Raw genomic sequence first — 25,725 nt, forward strand, 5'->3', positions numbered from 1 at the left:
CCTCTCATGGTTTTTCAGGGTCCTTCCTTATCCGTCTAAGTATTTCGGCAAATGTCCTGTCGCTAGAATTTGTAGCTTCCTTGGTGATCATGTGCAGATGGAGAACAGTGGGAAGGCCTCTTTCTCCTGTCTCTCGTGTACACTGGAGCCTGATGATGGTTCTGCAGTTAGCGTTGCATTGGAGCTGACTTTAAAATAAGGCCAAAGATGTAGGGGGACGGGAAGCCACTCTAAAGTTTCTATGGGATTCAATGTGGAGGTCTCGCTTCCCCCTGCCTCAGCATCTTGGTTCTCTTGATCTCCAACCCCAACCGCCTCTTCTCCTTACCTCCCCAAGCTTGTACATATGGGTCTCTACCCTACAGTTGAACTGCTCTTACGCCTGGTGTTCCTTCTCACCATTCAGCTATATGCTCATTCCTCCACCCACCTTACTGTAAGACCACTTGCTGTGGGGAATGTGGTTCCCACACTCTTTCTCAACAGTACTTGTTTCAACCTTCTCATCTGCAACTGTTCCCTTGAAATTTCCCCTTCTTTACCTGCTTCTTTGCCACCTCCTGTTTGATTCCCCTTGCCAGCATCGTTGTAGTTTCTCTTAGCCGCAAGCCTTCTGCTGAGTCTGTTGTCCCTCTCCAGCTGCCAAGATCACTCGCTCTACCCCACCTTTTAGGTCTCTGTTCTCTCCCTTCCTGTCTCTTCAGTCTTTGTGTCCCCACACCACCAGACTCTTGAGTCTCCCTGCTCTTCTCAACACCAGCAACTTGTGTCTCTCCGCCCTTGCCTCGCCTCCTGAATCTCTCTGCTCTTCCCCCTCAGCCTCCTGGGTCTCTGCTCTCACCCAAAGCCTCCTGGATCCCTCCTTCTGTCCTACCTACTTTTTGGACCTATCATAAGTGAATCCCGGAAACTGACCCACACTTACCACTTTTTCATTTATATTTGTAGAATACCATCGCAGGAAAGCTCGTCTGAGGCCAGATCGCAAGTCCCTGTCCTGATGAAGGCCGTCTTACTCAGAGCCATCAGAGTAGACTGAAAGGCCGAAACACAGTCGAGTTGACTTTTTACACTGCGCAGTGTTTATTACATACACCTGGCATTAACTTTATGTTGTCTAAACCAATACTAATAACATTCCCCTCAAAACAACAAGGGGATGTACTGATGAGATGCTTTCTACTCTGAATATATACTGAGATGCTTTGTACTCTGAATGTATACTAAGTGTTAACACGATTATATTTTTTCACTGTATGTTTTCTATTTGCAATGTTTTGGGTTCACTTACCTGGGGTAACCACCAACATGTATTCAATGTAAGACGTGCTGTTTGTCATAATCATTACATTTTGTGGGCTTTTTGTTTAACCGGGTTCGCCCTGATCAGTTGCTGTATATATGATATTTTATTTAGATTGTGCTTGTACACAAGTGTTTCAGAGCACAAACAGGCAAAGGGAGGGGAACAAGGGAGAACAAAAACAACGGTCCCATTAGGCCCAGTGACGTTTAAGAATGCGCAAGTGCATGGAAGAGGGAAAAGGGGGAAAGTGCGTGGAAGGGGGGATGAAGTGGAAAGTGCGGAACAAAGGAGATAAAGTTAAATAAATAAAGGAGATGGACTGTGATAGTGCGGCCAGCAAGTGGCAAGGGCTAGATTTGTCAGATAGGATATAACTAATTAAGTGCAGAAGAAAGTGGGAGGGGGACTGTATGGGTACAGATACAGACCCCAGTGCAAAGGGTGGCTCGGAGGCAGTGCAGGAGTATGGCGGGGTGAGCAGGTACCTGGGCCCAAATGAACAGAGGGTGGCCAGGTGCACGGTGCCGAGAGAGAAACGGATCAGCAGGGGAGAAGAGGGGCAAAGGCAAAGGCAGAAGCGAAGAGGAAGGTCTTGAGATGCTTCCGGAACCAGAGATGGTTCTCCTCTAGTTTCAGGGTGGTCGGGAGGCTGTTCCAAAGGGAAGCCTCAGCCGAGGACAGAGATCTAGCCGCAGCTCGTTTCTTTGAAAAACGACGGACCCTGAGGGAGTTAGAAGTAGAGAAGCGAAGGGCTCGAGGGGGGAGGTATTTACGGAGGGATAGTTGAAGGTATTTTGGACCCAGGCCCCAGAAAGCCTTGTGAACAATGCAGAGGGTTATAAATGTAATCTTTGCAGCCACTGGGAGCCAATGAAGAGATTTCAGAGCTGGAGAGATACGATCCCAGGGCTTGAGGCCAAGGACAAGTCTTGCAGTCCTGTTCTAGATTAGTTGTAAAGGGCGGAGAATGGAGGCAGGTAGATTTAGAAAGAGGCTGTTACGGTAGTCAAGCCTAGAGAGAACCAGAGCTTGGGAGACAGTGAGCTTCTTGGGGAAGGAGAGGAAAGACAGGGTACCTCTAAGGAGGTGCAGTAAAAAGTTTGACTTTTTAGAGACATCAGAGGTGTGAGCGTAGAAGTCTGTATTTCCTTTTGGGCCAACTGTGCAAAAACATATCCATCCAGAATTGGTGGGTCAGTGAACCAGGTCTCTTGAAGCAAAATCGGGCCATGCAGTTTAAGGATTTTAACTACCTCTGGGTTGGTAAACAGATGAATGTTCCCCCTAATAGTCCATCAAATTACTTTTAAGAAGTCCTGCTTGCCAAAGACCCTGATAAAAAGGTTTGGTCTTGTCATGCAGAGTCCCTGCCAGCCAAGACCAGTCCTCTAAATCATGAGACTGACATGAGCCGCTCTGGGAAACTTCAACATGCCTACCACCATGGACACTATTATTTAATGAAATGATAATCATTTACTCTGTGAGCAGGGGCAATCCTGTTCCTTGGTACCATTACCTCTTTATGCTCTGTCACTGCAAACGCCAATTTGCACAGATGTATCTGCTCCTTCAACATAATATCATAAATAATAGAGCTAATATGTAGTACAACCTTGTCTGTTCTAGCCTGGTCAAAAAACTCGACCCTATCTATATCTCTGGTTACAATTAGTCTACGATTAGGAACTTCACCAAAGATAACCAACATATAGGATCTGTTCAACCATAACATATTTCCCTCCTGAAAAAGGCTTGCCATCTGCAAATTGAAGTCTGAGGGATTAGTCAGATGAAGGACGTGCAGTAACCATTTACCCACTATGGACATGGGACATCTAGAACCAGGTGTCCACAAAGGGCTTGGTTCTGAAACTGTGTGCAAATGGGCTCCACCGCACGCTCCCCTAAGAACACTGTAAACTGAGCCAGCATTAGACCTTCTTTCAGGATTTGTAATAATTCCCAGGTTCTCAACAGGTCCCTTGGTCCTTTCAGAGAATTAAAAATCTTAACTTTCTTGATCAAATCCACCTGAACCGGGTCTTGATACCATATACAAAGAGGTCCTGGGGAAATTACCCCCATGCACCCTCATGGTTAACAATGTTGTACCCTTTTGAATGAGTCACTTAAAGGTGGACCCACTGATCCCGCAAAGGAAACAGATTTGGCTTGGCTTAAGTCCCCTTTCTGTGTGCTAATTAGAGAACTTGGAGCCATGTATGTTTGTACAAAAGTGCAGATTTCTCCCCTCTGCATGCTTATTAAAGTATTAAAAACCATATCTGTTTGTACAGCGATGCTCACTGATACCTTATCTGCAATAAGAACTGAAATATTCGATTCAGAACCGTCTAAAACATAAGTAGGTTTTACAAAATCTTCACACATAGACAGCTTGGTATCGTTGGAAGTGCCCATCGGTTCCGAGGCCTTAGATTTGACTTGTGGCACCATCATTTGTCTAGTCAAAGATTTGCTGATAGTCAAAATGCGTAAACCTTTCCTAGAGGATCTCCCTTTCAAATGGCACAGCTTGACATTTTTAGTTTTCTTTGGCTGATTTTTAGAGCCTTTTTTTGTTTACAGAAGGTGTGAGAACCTGAAGGGCACCTAGAATTTAAAATATACGCTGAGACATTGACGGGTCTTATATGCTCAAGAGGCTACAGATTGACAGTTGCCCCGTAATGAGCAGGTATGAGGTGCTCTAGCTAATTGGCCAGAGTTAGGCTCAGATCTTTCTTTCCCCATTGTCACAGCCTGTTGAATTTGCAGTTGAGTAACACAAGGTCCATCTTGGGAGCTAGCAGTGTTGAGCACACTAAGATTTGGAGTTCGAGGTTGGCTATTCGAGGATGTTTGTGTAGCAGATGCTAAAGATTCCAATTGTATGTTAATGTCACTAAGAATCAATGTGTGGGCCCGGACTTCATCCCTGGTCCACAAACAAGCTTAACACAGAATTGAGGGCGGAAACAGTAGGAGATGTCAGTTTTATCGGCTTGTCTGCTTCCCACAAGGTGTAATGTAAGGGTGCACTGTCCCTCCTGTTTGATGGCGTTGGAGACTCTTCATTATTAGAAATATCAATTCCGTGAGAGCAGTAGGTGTACCCAGACAAAATGTGACTTCTGAGCGAGTAGATGGAACACCCATAGACGGACCATTATTATTCATTAGGATATATATATATATATGAAAATGTATGGATTTGTGGCTTCGCGTATGTTCGTATGTTCCCTATACAATTCCACAACATTTCACCAATCTGCACCACACTTTGCACAGTTTACCTGTACCTATGAGGGAATTAATGTCAGGCTCACTTGAAGCTGATATCCTTACGCCCCGCTTCCGGAGGGTTTTTTAATCTGTGAGGCATTGGTCTTTCTTTTCAAAGAGATGGGGTCTATCTCTGGAAGCGGCCAATCTGACACCCCAATATGATCCACAAGGTGTTCAGCCTGGCAACCCCCAAGATGGAACCAAATATATCAGAGGGGAAACACTCTGGGGTAGAAAACCACTCTGATAGTCGTTGTATAAATGGAGAGTACAGATGAAAACAAGCCTGAATTACAGGAGCAAGAGCAGAAACTAGCGAGGAGGAGGATGAAGGAGGGGGCGGCGTAGTGACACACAATACAAGCACAATACAAGAAGCCAGGAACAGGGAAGAAGGAACAGGGGATACTGGCAGCGTAGGGCGAGGGACAAGAACAAACCGTGTCCAGGCAACTTACCGAGGAGATTTTCTGCGACGTGAGTGCTTCGAGTCCTTATTCTATTAAGGGACTTCCGGGTTTGTGAGCCGAGCCGTCTGATTGGATGAAACACGCAAAACAACTAGGCCGCTACACACGTCTATTCCAGAAGGCGTGTCGGGACCAAAGGGAATAATGGTAGCGTTGTGCACGATTCATGACAATGAAAGCACAGGCAACACTGGGTATATAGAGTACTAGAATGTGAAAAAAAAATAATATAGGTGTGTGTAAAGTCTACTCGCGGATTGTATACCTCCAATCTTCCCCGTGTGAAGTCTCCAAAAGTCACCACTCGCACCAAACTGCTTCACACTACAAATCACTTTTGGGATCTTCAGCCATCCACCTTAATCATCGTCATTCATTCACTTTATTTGGAAAATAAATATCCATTAAAGTACAATTTTCACATTACAAAACATTAAAAACAAGATTTACATTAATATCCACATCATTCTCAATGTCATAAAATTGTTATACACAGCGTATATGTACAATAATAAAACCAATGTTGACTTGATTAAATCCAAGCCTTAATATCACATGCACATAAATTCTTACCCTTCCTCCTACAATGGCAAAATAGCACCTATTCTAGCCTCTAGCATGCTCTTGTTAAATGCAGATCTTAAGAAATGTGAAACTTCTAACACAAATACTGGTTGGGTATAACATTTCAGTGCCCGGATAGCTGAAGGAATTGAGAACTGTTCTAGGTTGCTCCAAACTGGGGTGAGCCCACGCACCATTGCCTGCCAATGAGCCCTGCAGAAAAAGAAGAGATGCATCTCATCTTCACACCTCTTGCCGCAAAGAAGGCATAGGGCTGAGGAACATGGCCCATTCTTCCACTTGGAGGAGTGTGCATAATCAAAACTTTTTAATTTGACTGACATTTGGAGGTCCAACCCCCAGACGTCCTTAAACTGCAAGTACCCCTAGCCTTTTTCCCCATTCAGGCAGTTATCAACCATCATACTCCACGCCCACGCTCTAAATTTAGCCTTGATCACCACCTTGTAGGCTCTACCCAACATTAATCAGTATATTGTTCTCCCAGCCTTTTCCCTCCTCCAGGAGTTCAAGAAAAATGAACTAGAATTAGGTCATATTCATAGGCAGAAATCCAAGGAGATGCCTTTTAAATATTTCCAAAGCAGCAATATCGGGCACCCTCTTCTCCTATCATCTCAGATCTAGTTACAAGCTTCAAATGGATGAGTCCTAATGGTGTAGTCTGATAGCAGTTCTCCACCAAGGACTTGCAGTTCCCGTATTGACATGTTCAATGATTTTTGGTTTGAACGCGCCCATTTGAGCAGCATTTCTTTTCTGCCCTGTGTCTTATTGGGGTTTTATGTTGGTGGCTGTGTGTTGCTCATCTCAACCCCCCATCTATCAGGACCGGGTCAAGGAAGATGGATATATGGTAATGCCCTGATTAATAGTAATCTACATCACACCTTGCCTATTGTCCCTAGACATCATTTCAGACAAACCTCCCTCACTAGATTGATGCTCCCAGCCGCTTCCCCTGCTTGCTTAGCGAGTCCGCCTCAAATTTTTTGAATATCGGGTGGGTTTAGAGGATGCTTTTTTATTTTTTTTTATTTATTTTCTTTGTGTCGAGGGTGAGAAACCTGAAGGTGTCTCACCCGCTAGACCCCAGGGATCTGTCATCCAGGTGGCCAGGACACTGCCATCGCTTTTGGATCCAGTTCCTAGGGGTGGACCAGTGCGGGAGGATAACCTGGATGGGGTGTCTTCAGGGAGTGGAAGTGGGACACCGGACGGCGAGACTAAGTATTCCCTTCCCTGTAACACCTTTACCCCATCCTACCTACTAGGATACGTATGGACTCCACCTCCCCCCTCCCCTTTTCCAACACACACTTTCTCACTAACAACTCACTGTGAGGGAAAACGGACTAACACCCAAGCAGTATACCCGACATGTCCCACTACAATGGTCAGGCAGGGTCAGGCAATTACTGATCATTACACACACACCTGACCTCCATCACACTTCCCCACACGGATAAAAGGGGGAGCATGAAAGCACACTCTGAGAAAGGCAAAGCACATGTGGAAGCAGCAGTTCCAAGATGGCAGTTTAATGCAAGGTGGAAGATGGCAAAACCGAAGAGGGTTACAAGCAGGGAAATACATGTGACCTTTTCACCGGCAGACCACATCTTTCATGAGCATTCAAAAGTAGGGAATGTAAGACCTGGAATTAAAGCTAAAGAATCCTGTGTTGTGTGTCAAAGGTTTCTGGGACTCTCGCACGTCGATAGTCAAGTTGGGGAGAAGCATTTGCTGCCGTGGTAGTGTCCTTGGCTCCTACAACAAAGCAACACCAGTGAAGTCAGCACAGCCGATGAGTTGGGGAGACTGATACCAGACCAGTTTGTGTGGAAATCAAGGTTGCAAACATTGTATGCAGACAATTAAGACAGCAGATGAGTGAATGTACTTGAAGTTAAATTACGATACCATAGACCGAGCGGTCTGGCATCAAGTGGCTGCTCATTTGAAAGTATCTGTAGGTATCCTACCGAAAGGGTGCTAACGTTAAAAGAAAGAATTTTGAAATCGAAGTGGTCCAGCAATGGGTCAAGCCAAACACAATGCACATTCGAAGGTCTTCGATACTTGATAGAAAATTGACATTGGTCCGAGCCCAGCTGAGGGAGACTAATTGTGTAGAAGGGACCTGAGCCCGGCAGAGTGGGGTCCGGGGTGAACCTTGAGGTACCCGAAAAGGAAGAGCCTACGAACATTGTGCGATAAAGTGAAATGGGAAAGGGGCTCAAGCCCGGTAGAGGGAAGCCTGTGCGGAACTTTGTTAAAAGGATCAGAGCACGGCTGAGGGGGATACGGGTTGGATAGTGAATAACCCAATATGAATACTTGTGAAAAGCAAGAAGGGAAAAGAACTTGTCTATTTTGGTTGCATCCGGCCCTTTGAGTGAAGACACTTTGAGAAGCAAGGAGACTTAAGCTCCAGAGGCCCGGATTCTGATGAGTAAACTGTAACCGCGTGCTAAAGAAGCCAGAGCCTGTGCTATGCTCGAGTGAACCGCCTTATCCAGTGCTAAAAACATGGGGAAGGGAGGCCAGCGGTCTGAAAACCCGACATATCTTTTTTGAACATTATTTGTTTTTCATAACCTACAAAACTTTTGTATTTAGAGGCAAGTATTGACAATAGCTGTTTTAGTATAGGCCCATTTAGTTTGACACCACTAGGACTGTTATTATTATGTAATGACCATAGCCTGCTCCCATCTGTAGATTCAAGTTAGGCGTTTATCATACCCTTTTTGAAGTTCAATAAACACGTTGAACTGTGGTAACTTGTGTCTGTCTTACTGTTGATGCCATGCCTTCCTTATATGGGGTACTGAATGCTTGTGTCTCTCGAGTGAGACTAAATCGATTGGGGATATGTGTAATATAGATTTTACAGGCCGGCTACTGAGTCATTCGAGTTTAGCTGGTCTATATGGACGTAAACCTCATTTGAATAAGTCTCTCCAGGATGGTGTCCGAACAAAGGAGCCATGTGCATTTAGCTTGTGACGGTCACATGGTTTTCTCTTTGTAAGGCAAGTCACTGTGCTGGCGAGGGGTTATGGTGCCTCTGGCCAAATAAATGTAGTCGATGGCAGTAAATGGCATTCCTGTTCTTGTCTGTTGGAGAGAGAAGGCCTCTTTTGTTCCCGGAGGAAGGGCAATTCACTTGATCAGTCTTGCCAGAGTAAAACGAATGAGTTTCTATGCGTGCTTTTAGGCCATGATGTTTCCAAGTGAGCAACGTTTGATGTGCCCGTCGTCTGTGGCTTCCTACTGCGTGCTGTACTTGAAGCATATTTATTAATAGCCAAGTAGCCTAGGATTCATAAAGAGTATACATTAAGGTCTGTCAGTTCCTGTGACGGTGAACATGGCTGTGCTTTCGAGGTGACTCCTTACTCCAGGGCGCTTGGCAACACCGAGAAAAATAACATGCAGGGGCTGAACAAATTAAACCACAGGGCAGACTAAACAACATGCCAAACATTCCATACTCCCTGCTGAAGCGCATGTATACAACGATGAAGAGAAGACATGGGGCTTAACAATACACACGTGCGTGAGTGAAGAACGTAGTTTAGAAATGCTCAGGCATATGCGGCTTCTCCCTGCGTTAACTGATTTCACTGGTATCCAGGAGCAGAAGCGCCCTGTCCGGATTCCGCATTCAGCAGTGGCGGGCAGTGTGAGTTAATAATGGGTACACATGGTGCGTTTTACAACACTTTCTGTGATAAAAGTGGCTAGAGAGTGTCACAGTTTGCAATCTGTTTTGTATGGTAGCACGTTAAAAAAATCAAAAAAATAAACTCATAGATGCAGGTCACCAAGAGGACCATTTTCCAATGCATTTCTTTTTTTAAAACACTTTATTTTTGGATCAAAGACATACAGGTACAACAAAACGGTACAGAATTATTAAGTTATTGTTACTGTTCAGCCTCTCTCTCATTCTGATATTGTTCAAAGATGATCAGTCTCTCTTAGCCTTTGAGTGTTTTCATTTTTCAGTTCATTCACCCATTTCCCTCCACCCCCTCCCAATACTCGCCACCTCCCTGCTTTAACCATAACTTCAAAATACAGAGGTCAACATGTGTGAGGTCCATGGATAGGGTTTGATTTGTGTTCATTCCCTCTTACTGTTGATGGAACTTATATGACATGTGTGTTCCTGAGAAGACCGGGTTTGAAGTATTGGGCCTCTGTCGCTCACCCACTCGCGGAATGGGGTCCAGACCGTCTAGAATTTTAGGTATTTTCCCGCACTGAGTGCGCATATTTTTTCCATGGCCATCACTCCCCAGACCTTGACCCACCACCATGCTATTATGGGGCCCTCTTCATTTTTCCAGTTCTGCGCCAAGGTAATTCTTGCCGATGATAGCAGGTGAGTGATGAGAGTAGCTGTCGCCCCTGGCATTGCATATTTGCCGTCTATAGGGACACCTAGCAGGATGGTTTTCAGGGATCTTGGGAGTTCGAAACCAGAGATGTCCTTTATGTGGCCCAGTATTTCCTTCCAGTAGGCCACTGCTTTGGGGCATGTCCACCACATGTGAATTAGGTCTCCTCTCTCTCCACAGTTTCTCCAGCAGTTTGGCGAATATGTCTTAATGATCTTATGCAAGCGGTATGGGGATGTACCACCTGAGGCACAGTTTATAGGTGGATTCTTTAATCGAGGTGCATCTGGAGGTACCATGTGCTCGTGACCATTTTTTGCACCATTCTTCCTCCGTTAATGACTCTTGCAGGTCTTTTTCCCAGTTCACTTGGTATGGGAGGTGGTCTGTCGTTTGTGAGTTTTAGAGGAGTTTGTAGAGTCTGGTAACACTTTTTGTTGTCTGACCCTCCTGCAGGGTTAGCTCTAGGCCTGACGGTGGTCGTGTGCTCGCCCTTTTCACCGTCGGATGGGTTATCCAATGCCTTATTTGCGCATATCTGTCGCGCTCCCTTTCCCCTATGCCGAATTTCTGCTGACAGTTAAAAGTAGTGGGGAACCATCTTTGTACATCTCCATAAGTTTCACGGTCTCGGCGCTGGTCCAGCCCTCCAGCCTTTTTACTGGAGGCCCGGGGCTAAATCCAGGTTGTGCAGTATAGGTGAGTATGGGCCCAGACCTTGTGGGGTGCGTTTCTTTTTCCTGGCCGTATCCCAACTCTGCAGACACCATTTTGATTCATTCCAGGAGAGCTCCACCTCTTCCTCTGTGTTCAGCTTTCAGACCTCGCAATGTGATCAGAGGGGTCGACGTGACTAATTGTTCTATTCTGCACCATCCCTTGTGATTCTCAGGTCTGGCCCAGCGCAGCATAGGGGCTAGTCGTGCAGCTAATTTGTATCTATCCACGTCTGGTACTCCCAGGCCCCCTAGGAGTCGGGGATGCATTAAGATACACTTCTGGATCCTGGGTTTTTACCTTGCCATATGAATTTGAGGATTGCGTTTTGCAACTCTCAGATCTTGGTTGGAGGGATGGGCACCGGGATTGAGCCTAGCACATAAAGGAGACGTGGCAGGATGGTCATCTTGACTGCAGTGATGCGAGTGAGCCACGACAGTTCCTGAGACTCCCATTTGCGCATGTCGTCCTGTAGTTGCTTCCATAGGGGGGTGATGTTTGCCCGGAATAGCTTGATGGTTCTCTGGTGAGTTGTATTCCCAGGTATTCGAGAGAGTCCTCCACCCAGATTAACGGGAATGACTTCTCTAGCATTTCGATCACTTCCCTCTTCTCTGTGATGTTCATAGACTTTGATTTGGAGAAGTTTATGGAGAATCCTGAAACATGCCTGAATTCCTCCAGCCTTGCCATCGCTCTGGGCATTGTGTCGCCTGGATCTCCCATGTGAAGAATGTCATCCGCGTATAATGCGATTTTATGGGTCTCCGAACCTAAGGTCACGCCTTTTAATGTCTTGTCGGAACAGCGTAGCACATGGTTCCATTGCCATCTCAAATATTAGAGGAGAGAGAGGACCCCCCCTGTCTCGTGCCTCTTCTAATCTTCACGGATTCCGTTTTCTGACCATTGATCATGAGACTTGTCAATGGGGTTTGGTAATTGGCTAGCAGCATCTTGGTAAACTCCGGGCCACAACCAAAGCGTTCTAAGATTAGAGTCAGGTATCTGCAGTCCGTACTATCAAATGCCCGGGAAGCATCCAGGGCGGCAACTGCAAACTCTTGTTGTGTCCTTCGCCCTGCATCTAGAACGTCTATTGACCTTCTAATATTGTCCTGTGTGTGGCGGTCCATGATGAATCCCGCTTGGTCATTATGTATTATGTACGGGAGGATTTTCATCAGTCGGGGGGCGAGGATCTTCGCATACATTTTTGCATCAGTGTTCAGTAATGCTATGGGATGGTAGCTCGCACAGTTGTAGGGATCTTTTCCAGGCTTCAAGGGTAGTATTGTTGTGGACCTTTCCATGTCAGGTGTTACCCTCCCCTCTTCTCTGATAGTATTAAATAGCTTTGTCAATGGTCCAAGTGATTGAGGGTGAAAAGTCTTGTAGTACCCATTGCTGAAGCCATCTGGGCCAGGAGTTTTATTTGCTGGTAGAGTTGAAATGACATCACTGACCTCTTGCGCCAGGATCGGGCTACCAAGGCTGATTCTGTCTTGTTCTGTTATCTGGGTCAAGGGGAGAGAGCTTATGTAAGAGATTTGCTGCACTAAGTCCAGTTTCTCGTTGCATAGGAGTGCCTCATGGAAACGTTTCATTATCTTTATTTTATCTGGCTCTGCTGTGTGTGGTTTCCCATGTTCATCGTTCAGTTGTACTATGTAGTTACAGGCTTTACGTTTTCTCAATTTTGCAGCTAGAAATCAGTTTGCCTTACACCCGTGGATGATGTAGGACTGTTTCGTGCGGAGTATTGACTGGGCCATCTGGTCCGCTGTATGGTTCTCGGGCTGGGCTCTGATTTTTCAGAGTGCACATAGGGATTGCCTTGAACGGCAGGCTTTGTGTTGCGTTTCCGCATTTTTCACCTCTGTTTCTAGCCGGTGTGTCACTATTGCTCTTTCTCTGTAATATGCCGCTGCCTGTGACATAAATTCTCCCTGGATCACTGCCTTCCCCGCGTCTCATATAGTCCCCCAACTAGTTTCCCCATTATTGTTCTCATTAAAGTAGTTGCTTATGGAGGTCTCGATGTGTGCTCTAAGTGTTATATCTTTCAGTAGAATTTAATTTAGTCTCCAGGGTGGTTTACTCTTGTGTTCTCCCTTCCTCCAGTCTACTCCCACCAGCACTGGCACTTGGTCTGAGTAATATTCCACCCCTATTTCAACCCCGGTTATTTGTGGGATTAACGTAGCTGAGACAAGGATCATATCTATTCTGGAATATCCCAGATGAACCACTGAGTAGTAGGTATACTCTCTGTTGTCCCCTTGAAAGAATCGCCAAGTCTCAATGACCTCCATTTCCCTGAAGAATCGACCCAAAGCCTGTCTATTGTTCTGATCTGCATTCGTGGGAGGGAGTGTTTTATCCAACAATGAGTCCATAACACAGTTAAAGTCTCAACCAATAATTAGTTGGCCCTCGCACCAGCTACCCATTTTGCCCAGTAAGTTTGTTATGAACACATCTTGACGTTCGTTAGGAGCGTATATGGCCAGGATTGTGTACATTCTACCTTTGATCGACCCCTTCAGACCCAGGTATCGTCCCTCCTTGTGTCTGCAGAGTTGGGTTTTTTAGAAGGCTAGAGCCTTACCCATTAGTATGCCCCCCGCTCTTTTTCCCTCCGCTAGATGCAAAATATTGCTGCGGGAAGGTCTGATGAGCTGTGCGTTTTTTATCTTTAGGGAGATGTGTCTCTTGCAGGATCCCTATTTCAGCCTATCATGGATAACCCAACGTTTAATTGGAGAGTTCAGCCCCTGTACATTCAGGGAAACTATTTTTATACAGCCATACTTATTTAGGAGGAGGAAACTTACCTTTTTTTACGTTATGATGGGTTGTACAGGTGTCACCTTCTCCTGACCCACTGGGCCCTTCCCAGTGCTTTAAGTCTCACTTTCTTGTGTCGATCTCCGATGTTTTTCCCAACTCCCTTCACGCCCCTCCTGCCCGCCCCTTTTCCACCCTCCCTTGTATCCCCATTGACCAGGATTCCCTAGAATCCCCCCCTTTAACCACTCGGGGCATTGGATCGTCCAACAATTCACAAGGGTCGAGAAGCCTGAAATTTCCAGGTCTCGCATTGGATTCCATAGATTGGTATTGCCTGCCTCCGCACCGGCTGCTTTAATAAGCTTATATGTATTGCAATGTATTACTCAACAGTTCACAATAAGAGTGCGTACAAGGATACAGTGTAGTGCTGTTAGTTCTCCTGGTGGCCTTGGTTCATTTGTGGACCTCCTTAGTTTTGGTTCTCTCCTAGATCTGCTTCTGCGTGCCGCAGACCATTCCCACGGGTTGGGCCCTGTGGCCTGGGAGTTTCGTGCTGTGCCATTGTCTGGGCAGCTCGGATCCTCTTCCAAATTTAGCAAAAGCCTGACCTTCCTCACATGTATTGATTTGCATCTGTTTGCCCTCCCAGTTGAACAGCAGGCTGAAAAGGTGTGCCCATCTGTAGGAGATTTGTTTCTCCGGAAGGGCTTTTGTCACTAGACGCATGAGTCTGCGCTTGTGGAGCGTAGAGAGCGCGAGATCCGGGAACAATTTTATCATATTGACATTGATTGTCAGGTCATTGATGGATCTGGCCACCTTCAGAATGTTTTCTTTTGTGGTGAATGAGGTGAGTGCCACGAGTTCATCTCTAGGGCGGGCGCAGGGGTCGTTCCATCTAGGTCCAACTCGGTGTATCCTATCGAACCCTATTGATTCTGGCGCTGGATCCTGTAAGATGTTACTAAAGGCCTGTTGAAGTGTCTTACGAAGGTCTCTGTCTGGGATTGATTCGGATAGACTCTTGACCTGTATGTTGGACCGTCTCAACCTGTTTTCAAGGTCCTCCGCCTGTAGCTCAAGATTGTTCGTGGCGGCTGCTATTTGGTCCAATAAAAGGCTAAACTGCTTGGACTCCTCAGTTAAGTTGGAGAGGCCGTTTTCTACAATGTCAACTCGGTCGCAGAGTTAGTTTACCTCTTTTCGGATCTCCTGTATGGAGGTTTTAGGTCTTCCTTCAGCTGACCTATTTGGGCCTGAAATGCTGCTGTCATTCTGGCCTCCATACCCTTCAGGCAGGCCAACAATTCTTCTTTGTTCGTTTCCATGGCTTTCTGAGGTGATTTCGGGGCTAGCTCAGTTGGTTCCGGTTGTGCATGCATGGAGGTCTGATCCTGCTGCTTCGCCTGTCCCCAGTACTTAGCCAGTTGATTTTCCTGTCTCCTTGGTGAACCTTTCGCTCTCGGTGGGGCGCTTTTGGTTCTGGTGCCCGGCATCTGAACCAGGGTTCTGTCCCAAATGAGTAGCTGTTCTCTTCTGGGTGTACGCTGCTGGGCAGGATCCCAATGATCTATACCTTTGGGCTATCGAGCTAGTGGAGGTTAGGATCAATGTGGTCACAGTTCTATGCCTCTGCCAGACCTCTCTTCTCTAAGTCAGATGGGAGGATGCACCAAGGGCTTTCCCAATGCGCAGGTTTCGCCAGATAGTTAACCTATGTGGACCTCGGTTGGGCGCCTGGCCGGGTTCTGTTTATTGCCGGCACAAGGTAGACAGTGCAAGGCCCCGCAGGCTGAGTTTTACTTTTTTGCCGTGTCCGTTTAATCTGGACTTTCTCCTCGTCCTCCCAGAAGCTTGAGGGTACTTAAGGTTGCATGGGGTTGGCGTGGTGTCCCAGCCAAGTGGTCCGTTCCGCCTAATGGGTTAATTTGGCTCCACACCACACTCTATTGTGCTTGGTATCGGCACTGACTGATTCTCCTCCTCATGGGGTGTAGGAGGTCTTGCAGTTATCCTTAATATACAACCCATCTGGTTGCGGCCTCCGTGAAAGTGGATGAGGAGGGAGGGTGTGGGGGGGTGGGGAGGTGGGCGGGCACCTCTCACCTCGTCTGTTGTTCTGGCCTCAGTTTGTGGACCTCCGGTGAGCCCCTCCTTCCGTGCTCATGTGTCGGGGGGGCCGCACTTCAATGCTACAAGCTGTCCTAGACCGCCGGAGGTGCTGACGAGGTATGGGCGCCGTCTCTGTTACGTTGCAGTTGTGGCTCTGGGGGCTCAGACCCTGTCGGAGCTGCCCAGCTTAGTTGGGGGCTGCTGTTCGATCCGCGTGGCCCTGCGGACTCCACTGGCCCCGCCCCCGTTGTGTGACGTCTCCCCCGCCTCCCAGCACAGGGGCCCGCAGCCCGGCTGTTCTGTTTATGCTGCAGCTTGTCCACGCAACGTGGCAGGGGGTGCCCCGTGTATTTCTGCAGCGACTGTCGGGGCTCACCAGGACCCCGCCGGGGTTAGGGCGGCCGATGCGATTGCGGTACCCGGATTTTCGGTCCCGCTCACTTACTCCCCGCCAACCAGCTCCGATTCGGGTCACACTGCGTTATTGGTCCTCACCAACTCTCCCGTACGATTTCAGTCACCGTTACTTGTGGCTGCTTCAGCTTGTGTGCACCTTTGGGGACTTTTGATTTATTTGCCGGTGTGGAACGCAGGGGACGTGCGTCCACTTCAGCAGGCAGCCATCTTGGAATCGCCTTTCCTATGCATTTTTATGATGCTCTGCCCCCACAACATATGCCAGTATATAAAACGTTTTCAAGCTGGCTGTGCTAATACATGTCCATGCAGGCGGCATCAATATATTCCAGAGTTAACATATAATGACTCCACTCCAGACAGTTAAAAATGCCATGCCACAGAAAGAAGACAGATGCCAGTATACCACGCAATCACACTTAGGTTTGCTTTTACGCATGATGCAAAGTACAAAAATGCCATGGCACACAGAATACACGGCAAAACTGGAGCCACCAATGTAAGCAGTCTAGCCATGCACTCATCATGTTTGCTTTATAGTGGATGCCAAGTAAAAAGTAACATTCTATGCCACAATAAGAAAGTAAATGCACACTGGCACCATAGGCAAGGCTAGCCCTGTAATAAAAAGTAAACATTTTTCTTTGCCCTTGATGGCAAGTAAAAAATACTTTCTCGCCAGAAGGTAGTACCTCAGATGAATAATTGCCCATTTGATGGCAAGAGCCTCTAATTCCAAAACAGAGTAGTTTTTCTCACGTGGGAAGAGTTTACAACTAGTGAATAGGATGGGGTGTTATAATACATCGCATATTTGCGACAATTCTGCTCCTAATCGTGTGAGGGAGGCATCAGTCTGTAATACAAATTCCTTTGAGAAGTCCACCACTTTTAGTATTGGGTTTTGGCATAAGGCTTGTTTTAGGTTATTATAACGTGCATCGTCCTCATCGGTCCAACACATTTTCTGGGGCTCTGTATTTCTTAGTTTGCCCGTCAGTCTAGCTGTTATATCTGAAAAATGTGGGATAAACCTACGGTAATAACCAATCAATCCTGGGAATGCCATGAGGTCTCTCTTGGTCTTGGGGACATCTGGGACGGATTTCACTTGTTCTTGCTGGGGCTGGACACTGCCGTTCCCTACAAAGAAGCCTTGGTATTTCACAGCGATTGAGCCAGATTGCATTTTGATGGATTGGCAGTTAAGCCGGCCTCTCTGAGGGTTCTCATAACAGTAGAAAGATGAAAAAAATGGTCTTCCCAAGTCTTACTATAAATTACTGTCAATATAGGTCCCACGGAAATCTGCGTAAGGCTGTAATATCCTGTCCATAAGTTGTTGGAAAGTGGCTGGGGCCCCATGCAGCCAAAAGGGAGGACTTTGAATTGGAATAGTCCCATTGGTGTCGAGAAAGTGGTCTGCTCCCTATCAGGCCCATGTACAGATAACTGCCAATATCCCTTGGTTAAATCTAGGGTTAACAGGAATGTGGAATTCCAAAGTTTATCTATTAACTTATCAATGCGTGGCATAGGGTGGGCACCGAAGGCAGAGATGACATTGACCTGTCTGAAGTCTATGTAAAACCTCCAAGAATGCTCTGGTTTAGTCACCAACACAATAGAGGAGGACCATGGACTTGAAGAGGGCTCGATAATGTTAGCCTTCAGCATTTTTTTAACTTCATCTATTACTATCCGCTTTCTTGCTTCTGGGAGTCTATATGGTTTCAAATGAACCACTTTTTCCTTTGGAGTTCTGATTATAAGTATCATGTACTCTCCCTGGTTTCACACAGAATACGCCGGGGAATGCCATAAGGTCGTTCAAATCTTCTTGTTTCTGTTTAGATTGTTCTTGGGGAATAAGTTGAGAGTTGTATAACTCCTCGGGTAGCAAAGAGGACAATATAGAGGTGGTGATAGCGGAAGGATTTTCTTTCCACTCTTTTAAGAGATTTACATGGTAGAGACTGGTCTTTTGCCTTCTATCAGGTTGGGCTATTTCATAGGTACAGGTTCCTGTTTGCTCTAGCACTTCATAGGGCCCCACTTTGAGACGGGTTTATTTTCAGAGGTAAGAGGACTAATACTTTCTGTCCCACTGAAAATGATCTTAAATGTACCTTCTTGTCATAGGTGGATTTTTGTTGGGCTTGAGCTTTCTCCATGCGAGTATGGACTAGACTCCAGACAAGTTTCATGTGCTCTCCCACCGGTCGAAACCAAACTACAGCCAATTCTAACACTGGCAATGATTTACTCAAACTAAAAAAGAAAAACCTTCGCACCACGCTTCATGGCCAGTTCCTCAAAGAGTACTTAAAACAGAATATCATTCCATCTGGACTTATCGTCCGGAACGAACCATGCATATTCCTAGAGGATCAAGAATACACAACTAATTTTAGTTACATTGCTACCAAATGTAGCCGTGACCTGATGGTTGCTCACCATATCCACAGCCCAATGGCTCGGAGATGTGGTTCAGAAAGAACTACAGATAGTTCTTACATACAGATAGATAGTACAGATAGATATGGCAGAACAACTTCATTAATGACACCACTATAACAAATGCTGAGGAATAACTTACAGAAATTAACAAACAATTTCAATAATTTAAAGATACTACTTTAGCAAAAAAAACAAAAAAATTGGCTAAAGATATTCGACTTCAAGGTGGAAGTCATCTATCCATACTTAGACCCTAACTATCTAGTAAACCTTGCTAGTCAAAGGAAGCAAGCAGGTAACTCTCAACAACAACGTAGGGTCACGTTTTCAGGGAATAGTGTTAATTCCTCTGGATCGGACGGGGACTACTACTGCCCCCCCCTACTACACCCCATTTCGTGATTTTCCGCCTCCTTTTTTAGGTTCAGGTCCATCTCGAGGTGCCGGGCCTGGATGGTTTCCCCCACAGTACCAGTCATGGGGGCCCGTTCAGAGGCGACCATTGTGGTCTGCTGTTCCTCCTGCGATATCGTGGAGTCGCTAGACCTCCCCATCTTCAATCTTTCACAAATTCCACTTTCTGAAACGGAAATGCTAGTCCTAACCAAAGGCTTAACGTTTATTCCTACTCATCCCACAGATTGGTTCAATGTGCAGACTGAGATCAGAAGATTCTTCAGGTCTATTAGGCTAAACATTTTCTTTCACGAAAGAGAGTCTCCAACAGATGAGTGACACAGGGTTACGTCCACAATCAACATTCACACCAGACGACAACACCATGCCTAAAGAACTACTTACATTTGAAAAATGTGTATTGAGTGACCTTAAAAAATGCAAGCGAAGCATATTTCGATGGGAAACAATCTTAAACAACAAGAAAGACAGGCACTCCAGTCCCTAGCAAATAACCCGTAAATTGTCATCAAAGCTGCTGACAATGGCGGAGGCATTGTTGTAATGAATCGTGCACAATACCACACTATGGTGATGGAACTACTTAATACACCTGTAGCTATCGCCGCCTTTGCAAAGACCCAATCAAGGAAATTCAGAGTTCGATCTTAGAGATTACGAATTATGCACTCCAATGTTCCTGGATCCTCCAGAAAGCATTTGAATTTCGAAATAAAGCCCATGGCTCTATTCCTAAATTCTATGCTATTCCAAAAATCCACAAGGATGCTACCAAACCACCAGGTAGACCTATTCTAGCAGGATGTGGAACTATCCTAGAGCCAATTTGCCAATTCATTGACAAATATCTACAACCCATTAGCCAGCAAATGGCCACGTACCTCAGGGACAGCACCTCTGTCATCTCGCTCTTTGAAGGCAAACCAATTGACCCTTCTACTAGTCTTCTGGTATCACTCGACATTGTAGCACTATACACTAACATTCCTCATGATGAGGCCATTTAATGTATCCGTTCCAGCCTGACACTGTCTACATCATCGAGCCATGCACCAGTGGAATTAATTATGGAATTACTTGCACTATCTCTTACCAAAAACTACTTTAAATATCAAAATCAGTTTTTTGAACAAACTCAAGGCACCGCTATGTGGGCAGCATTTGCCCCAAGCCTTGCCATCATATTCATGGTAGCCTTTGAAGCTAAATTCATCTTCTCAGATCTTAACCCATATCATCAATAAATTGACAGTTGGCGAAGGTATATTGATGATATTATTTTCACCTGGAACAGTGCTCCAGACAACCCTTAATGCCTTCCTGCTATGGCTTAACCAATGCATTAACACAATTAAATTCCCGATTACTATGAGCAATACTCCGATATCTTTTCTGGATCTCCTGATTCAACATCAGGCTAACAAACTTATCTGCTCACTGTTCACCAAACCCACCGATCATAACACTCTATTGCATTTCGATAGCTTTCATCCATATAATCAAAAAGAAAGCTTGCCTTATTCTCAGTTTCTGAGACTCAGGAGGAACTGCACATTTCTATCTGACTACGATCATCGTGCTCAGATCTTGACCACAAAATTTAAACAACGGGGGTACCCGAAAAAACTTCTCAGATTCATACAAACGAGCAAGGTTGACCCCCGTGAAATTCTCCTTGAGCCCAAAAACCGGCCACCGCATGAGGAACTAGTCTGTGCCCTCACATACAGTCCACATACCTTTCTGATAAAAAAAAACATTAAGAAATATTGGTCTGTGGCACAACTTCTGTTACCAAAAGAACCACTACCAATCCTCGCCATCAAAAGGCAAAAAAACTTGAAGGATCAACTGGTCCATGCCTCTGCCCCAATAAAATCCACAAGATCCACAACTACTAGCTGGGATCTTTGGCCCCTTCCAGACCACTTTCCTTGTGGGTCCTGTTCAGTCTGTAAATTTGCACTTAAAACCAAAACTTTTTATTGAATGGCAAAACCTGGGATCTACGTCACCATTCGAATTTCAAAACAGCCTGGGCAGTGTACTGCATCCAATGCCCCTTCGGGCTTAAATATATTGGCAAAACCACACGCCCTGTACACACTCGCATCACAGAACACTGTTCCCATATTAGATGCAAAGCCATTAATTCTCCCTTGGTAAGCCATTTCATGGAGTATGGCCATTCTACAGAAGACCTCCGGTGGTGGGTCATTGATGTTGTCAAGAATGCTGCTAATCCACACCAAGCACTTGCCAACAAGGAAGCACGTTGGATCTTCCTTTTGGACACTATTGAGCACGGTTTAAACAAAGCATTTCCGGTTTTGTAGGGCTTTACCTTGTTGGCATTCTTTATAAACAACTCTCCCTTTGGAACCCACAGATCTGTTATCCAGTATCCAACTTTTATATTCATTTATTTTGGATTACAGATATATTTTTTCAAGTGATCTAGTGCCCTGTGATGCATTTCTTTATTTATTACACATTTTCTCCTTCTTTTCCTTGAGGGATATATGTTGATCTGGTATAGGTTAGGGCATTGTCTTCCCCATTGGGCGATGTGCACCATTGTAGCACTTCACAGCAGCCTAGTGTAGTCCCTTAATGTTCATGGAGGCAGCACCCTCCTATTGAAAACATTTTACTTCTTTCTGTGCGTCCCTTCAACTACATTAGTCTTCTTCCAGTCCTCTTTTGCTTTCCATGTCTGTATTAATTTCCTTACCCAGAACCAAGCCTCCCGCATTCGGTGGATTTGTTCTTTCTCCCACGGCAGACTCGGTAGTGCTTCAAGCAGCAGCACAACAGCGCCTTCACTGCGTAGCCTGATCGTTTCTGGCCACAGGTTAGTCGCATGGAGATGGTAACTATCTCAAGGTTTATTCTAACTAAGAAAAGCCTGCGTTCTCACTCGTACGTTCTGGTCCATAGGTTGGTTTACCTTCTTTCCTGCCGGTAACACGCTGCAATAGAGTGAGCGATCTGGAGCCATCTCTCCACTAGCAGACAGCTTTAAAATAGACGGCATTAATTACCACGAGCCGGCAGCACTTTCAGCAGGTATGCTAACTTCACTCAGGGGTACGGTTTTACTTACAATGTCTCCCTGATTTTTTTTTTTTAAGCAGGGTTCGTATGGAAAGTCAAAGAATTAATATTTCCTTGGTGAACTCCATTTTTATTAGATCACATTGAAGTCTATTGGAGATATCCAGCTACTTAAGAGTTATTTAATGGGGACATGACCATTAATAAAACGGCATCACCACGTTTGTATGCCTGTTATTGAAGCAACCCTTTCGGTAGGTAACAATGCCCTACTCAAGTTGTCAGCTTGTAAATTTGCTTAGTACCATTCTGGTATCCCGTTTTCTTTTCTTTTTATATATTTTTCACAAATAATTTAATGGGAGTGGCACTATAGTACTTAGTTTTTCTTTGCATGTGGTCCACATTGGCTCTTTCCCCTAGACTTTTTCATTTAATGAATGTGGTGTTTCTCTTCGGGTTCACTGATTTGGGGCTGCATGGACGCTAGTACCTGTTAGAAGGGGTTCTTCCTGGGTGAACCTCTCAGGAGGGAGCAACGCTCGGTCATGCATGTTTTACTATTGCTCTTCTTTCCTTTTGGGTACCGCTCATACTTATGCTTGTTTGTATTGTAATGTAGCCACAATCGATTTATCAACTTTGTTTGGTTGTTCTCTAGGGGCTGAACAAACGATTTATCATCCTGACGAAGGTGGTTTACTTTTTCTACTTTACCACCGAAATGCCAGTTCTGCCACTGTCCATGCACGGGGGTTGTGATTACACCCGTGACAAGTGAACGTGGTTTACCACGCTTCTCATTACTCATGGCAGCGGATGGCGTAGTACAGTGTATCAGCCTCATCTTTTGCTGTATATTAGCTCTATTCTCTTAGCTCTGTGACTAACATTCACGTAGCATTAAACCAAAAAATTATTTCTTGGTTGACTATCTGTTACTAGAGACTGACGTAATCAACTTTAATTTAGTCAGGGACAGGTAGCTATTTATTAAGCTATCACATTAAGTCCTACAGACAAATTTAGTCTGTCTTAACTTATGTGTCACATTGAGCGATATTGGTCAAATTCAGTTAATTTCTCTAAACTGAACTTTTTGTATTCTGCTAAGTATTGCTTTGTTTATCTGGAATATACCAGCTCTAGTCAACTTCCTGTGTTTCATATATTTGTTACATTTCTCCTATTGACATTATTATTTTTGTGTATCACTGATATAATAAAACATTGTCTGTATATGCTTTAGAGTTGTCCATTTTGTTCTATTAGTGCCAACAAGCATATATCACACAAGCAGAGCATGATGGGTACCACATCTTTACTAAATTATGTGATTTGTTCATTACAGCAACCAGTCTAGTAATTGCTGGTAGTCTATAAACTACTTGATTAACTGTGTTTACACGGGAACACCCCATTGTTTGTTTTCAGTCTTTTGCTCCATTTAAGTTCCTGGGGTATTTTGGAGTTCCTCTTTATTACTCGCAATCAGGGTAGCTGTCTGTGAGAGGGGAATAGGTCTCTTTCTTCCCATGTCTCCCAGAGCATGTCTAAGACAACTCTTGGTTCTCTACCGTAGAGTAACTCAAAAGGGGAGAATATGGTGGATGCCTTAGGGGTCTTTCTCACTGCAAGTACAGCCCATAGGACCATACAATCCCAGTCCTTCCCATCCTGCTCTACCAATTTTCTCAAAACAATTTTGTAAGGTTTTGTTAAATCTCTCTATCCATCCGTCCATTTGGGGGTGGTAAACTGAGGTTCTTAAGGTGGTAATGTGTAGTAAATCCCATCCCATCCCAACCATAAGCTTACTCATGAAATTGGATTCCTGATCCGTTAGAATTTCCTTGGGGAAATCAACCCTAGAAAAGAATGGCAGCAGGTTTTTTAAAATTTGCTGGGTCGTATTGTTCCGCATGGTGAAGGCTTCTCGATACCCGGTAGCGTAATCAACGATTACGAGAACAGATTTATTACCCAGTCTAGAAGTTTCCAACGGTCCAATGATATCCATCCCAATTCGGGAGAAAACAATTTCTTTTATTTGTAATGGGTTTAGAGGGACAGGTAAGGGAATATGTGAGCTGTTTTTTGGCATATCTCACATGTCTGAAGGAAATTCTTTATGTCCGCATGGATATTCGGCCCATAGAATTTCCCACTGATGTGGGCTTGGGTTTTAAATTGTCCCAAGTGTCCCCCTGTCAAATGAGTGTGCAATCTCTAGCACGATCTTGGGATGGGTTTTGGGTATTACTAACTTAGTTTTACTTGGGCCTTCCCTGGAGGCTTCCTTTCTACATAGTAATCCCTATTTCAGGAAGAAAAAGGGGCTGCCCTTCTCTTGTCCTTCTGGAATCACTTCTAAGAAAGCCTCTGCGAGTACTGGATCAGTTCGTTGGGCAAAGGATAGATCGGGTAGGGTGGTAGGTTCCTCTTCCCTTTTTGCCTCAGTGATACGTGTCTCCTCAGCCTCTCCAAAGCATAAACTACCTCTCTGTTTCCTCTGGTTTACTTTCTTCCTCTTAACGTGTAAATAGAGCCTTCTCAAGAATTCCCTTTGCAATTCTGTCAACAAGGCATATTTCAAACTGAGTTTCACCATGGTTCTGTAGGAGAACCTTTGTCTCCCCGAATAACACCTGCTAGGATATCTGGACCAAACTGCCAGGCCAGATTATGAGGCCAATCTTATATAATAACCTGCGGGGGGAATTAGAACTAAGTCTGTGGGAATCCCCCCTCTTTTCCAGGGAGGGATAATGGCTTCTCTGCTGCTACAAATATCAAAGCCTGGGGATTCTTTTGTGGGGATAGAGGGGTCTGACGCTCTGTGACTATGTTTCTGGAATTGTAGGGTCCCCGAATTTGTCTCAATTGAGTCATATCCTATTCTGACACCATATACACCATATACAAGGGAGGCATGGTATGACACTGACACAAAAGGAACAATTTGTATAAACCTGTGAGGTTTCAATGGGGTTGGAGAAACTCCTACTTTGCCCTATAGCTAAGATGGGAGTAGTCCCGTCCATCAAATAATAAATAAAACTGTCATAGTTGAGTCTGTCAAATCAAAATGGCCTATACTAACAAAAACCTAATGCCTGCCCTATATCTTGTAGAAAAAGGGTGAAAAGGAGAATATGTATGCAAAGGAAAGTCAGTGTTCAAATATAAATAATAAATGTGGCTGAGTCAGCTCTCTTCCCCACGTTGGGCAGCACAGAGTAAGGGGTCCCTGTAGGCAAGATGACGTACTCTGGCTCAAGTTCTTACCACAAAGGCAGTTCAAAACATGGATCGAGGCCTTCCATGTTAAAGTCTTACTTTCCAATTTCCAAAACACAGTTCACCAAAAGGTTCACATCGGTCCCCCTCTGTCAGGCTCTGACCTCTTAAAGCAGAAGTTCACATTTCTTTCCCTCAGTCGGGCTCATACCTTTCATAGCAAAAATTTATGTTGTCAGGCTCAGACCATTTCCTGAAGTCAAAGACTTTCGAATGTGCATGGCTTTTTTTCTACAGAACTCTGCAGGACCACTTCGAATTTCCAGCTTCTAACTCGCACTCCTATGTTGTTTGCCCCAGTGCTTCCTGGTCTGGGCTGTTCACTGTATTATGCACCAAAGCTCAACGTTCACCTTTTTTTTTTTAACCCTCCCCTTTTCTC

The 25,725-nt window shown here is 45.2% G+C and overlaps 1 protein-coding gene across 6 annotated transcripts in view; it reads left to right on the forward strand.

The window, feature by feature from the left end:
- LOC138480915 (acrosomal protein KIAA1210-like) overlaps positions 1-25,725 on the forward strand; it is a 1,033,315-nt gene that overhangs the window by 373,389 nt on the left and 634,201 nt on the right. The gene's annotated exons all lie outside the window — the stretch shown is intronic.

This window comes from Ambystoma mexicanum, chromosome 5p, assembly GCF_040938575.1.
Source record: "Ambystoma mexicanum isolate Mex_15411 chromosome 5p, UKY_AmexF1_1, whole genome shotgun sequence".
NCBI lineage: Eukaryota > Metazoa > Chordata > Amphibia > Caudata > Ambystomatidae > Ambystoma > Ambystoma mexicanum.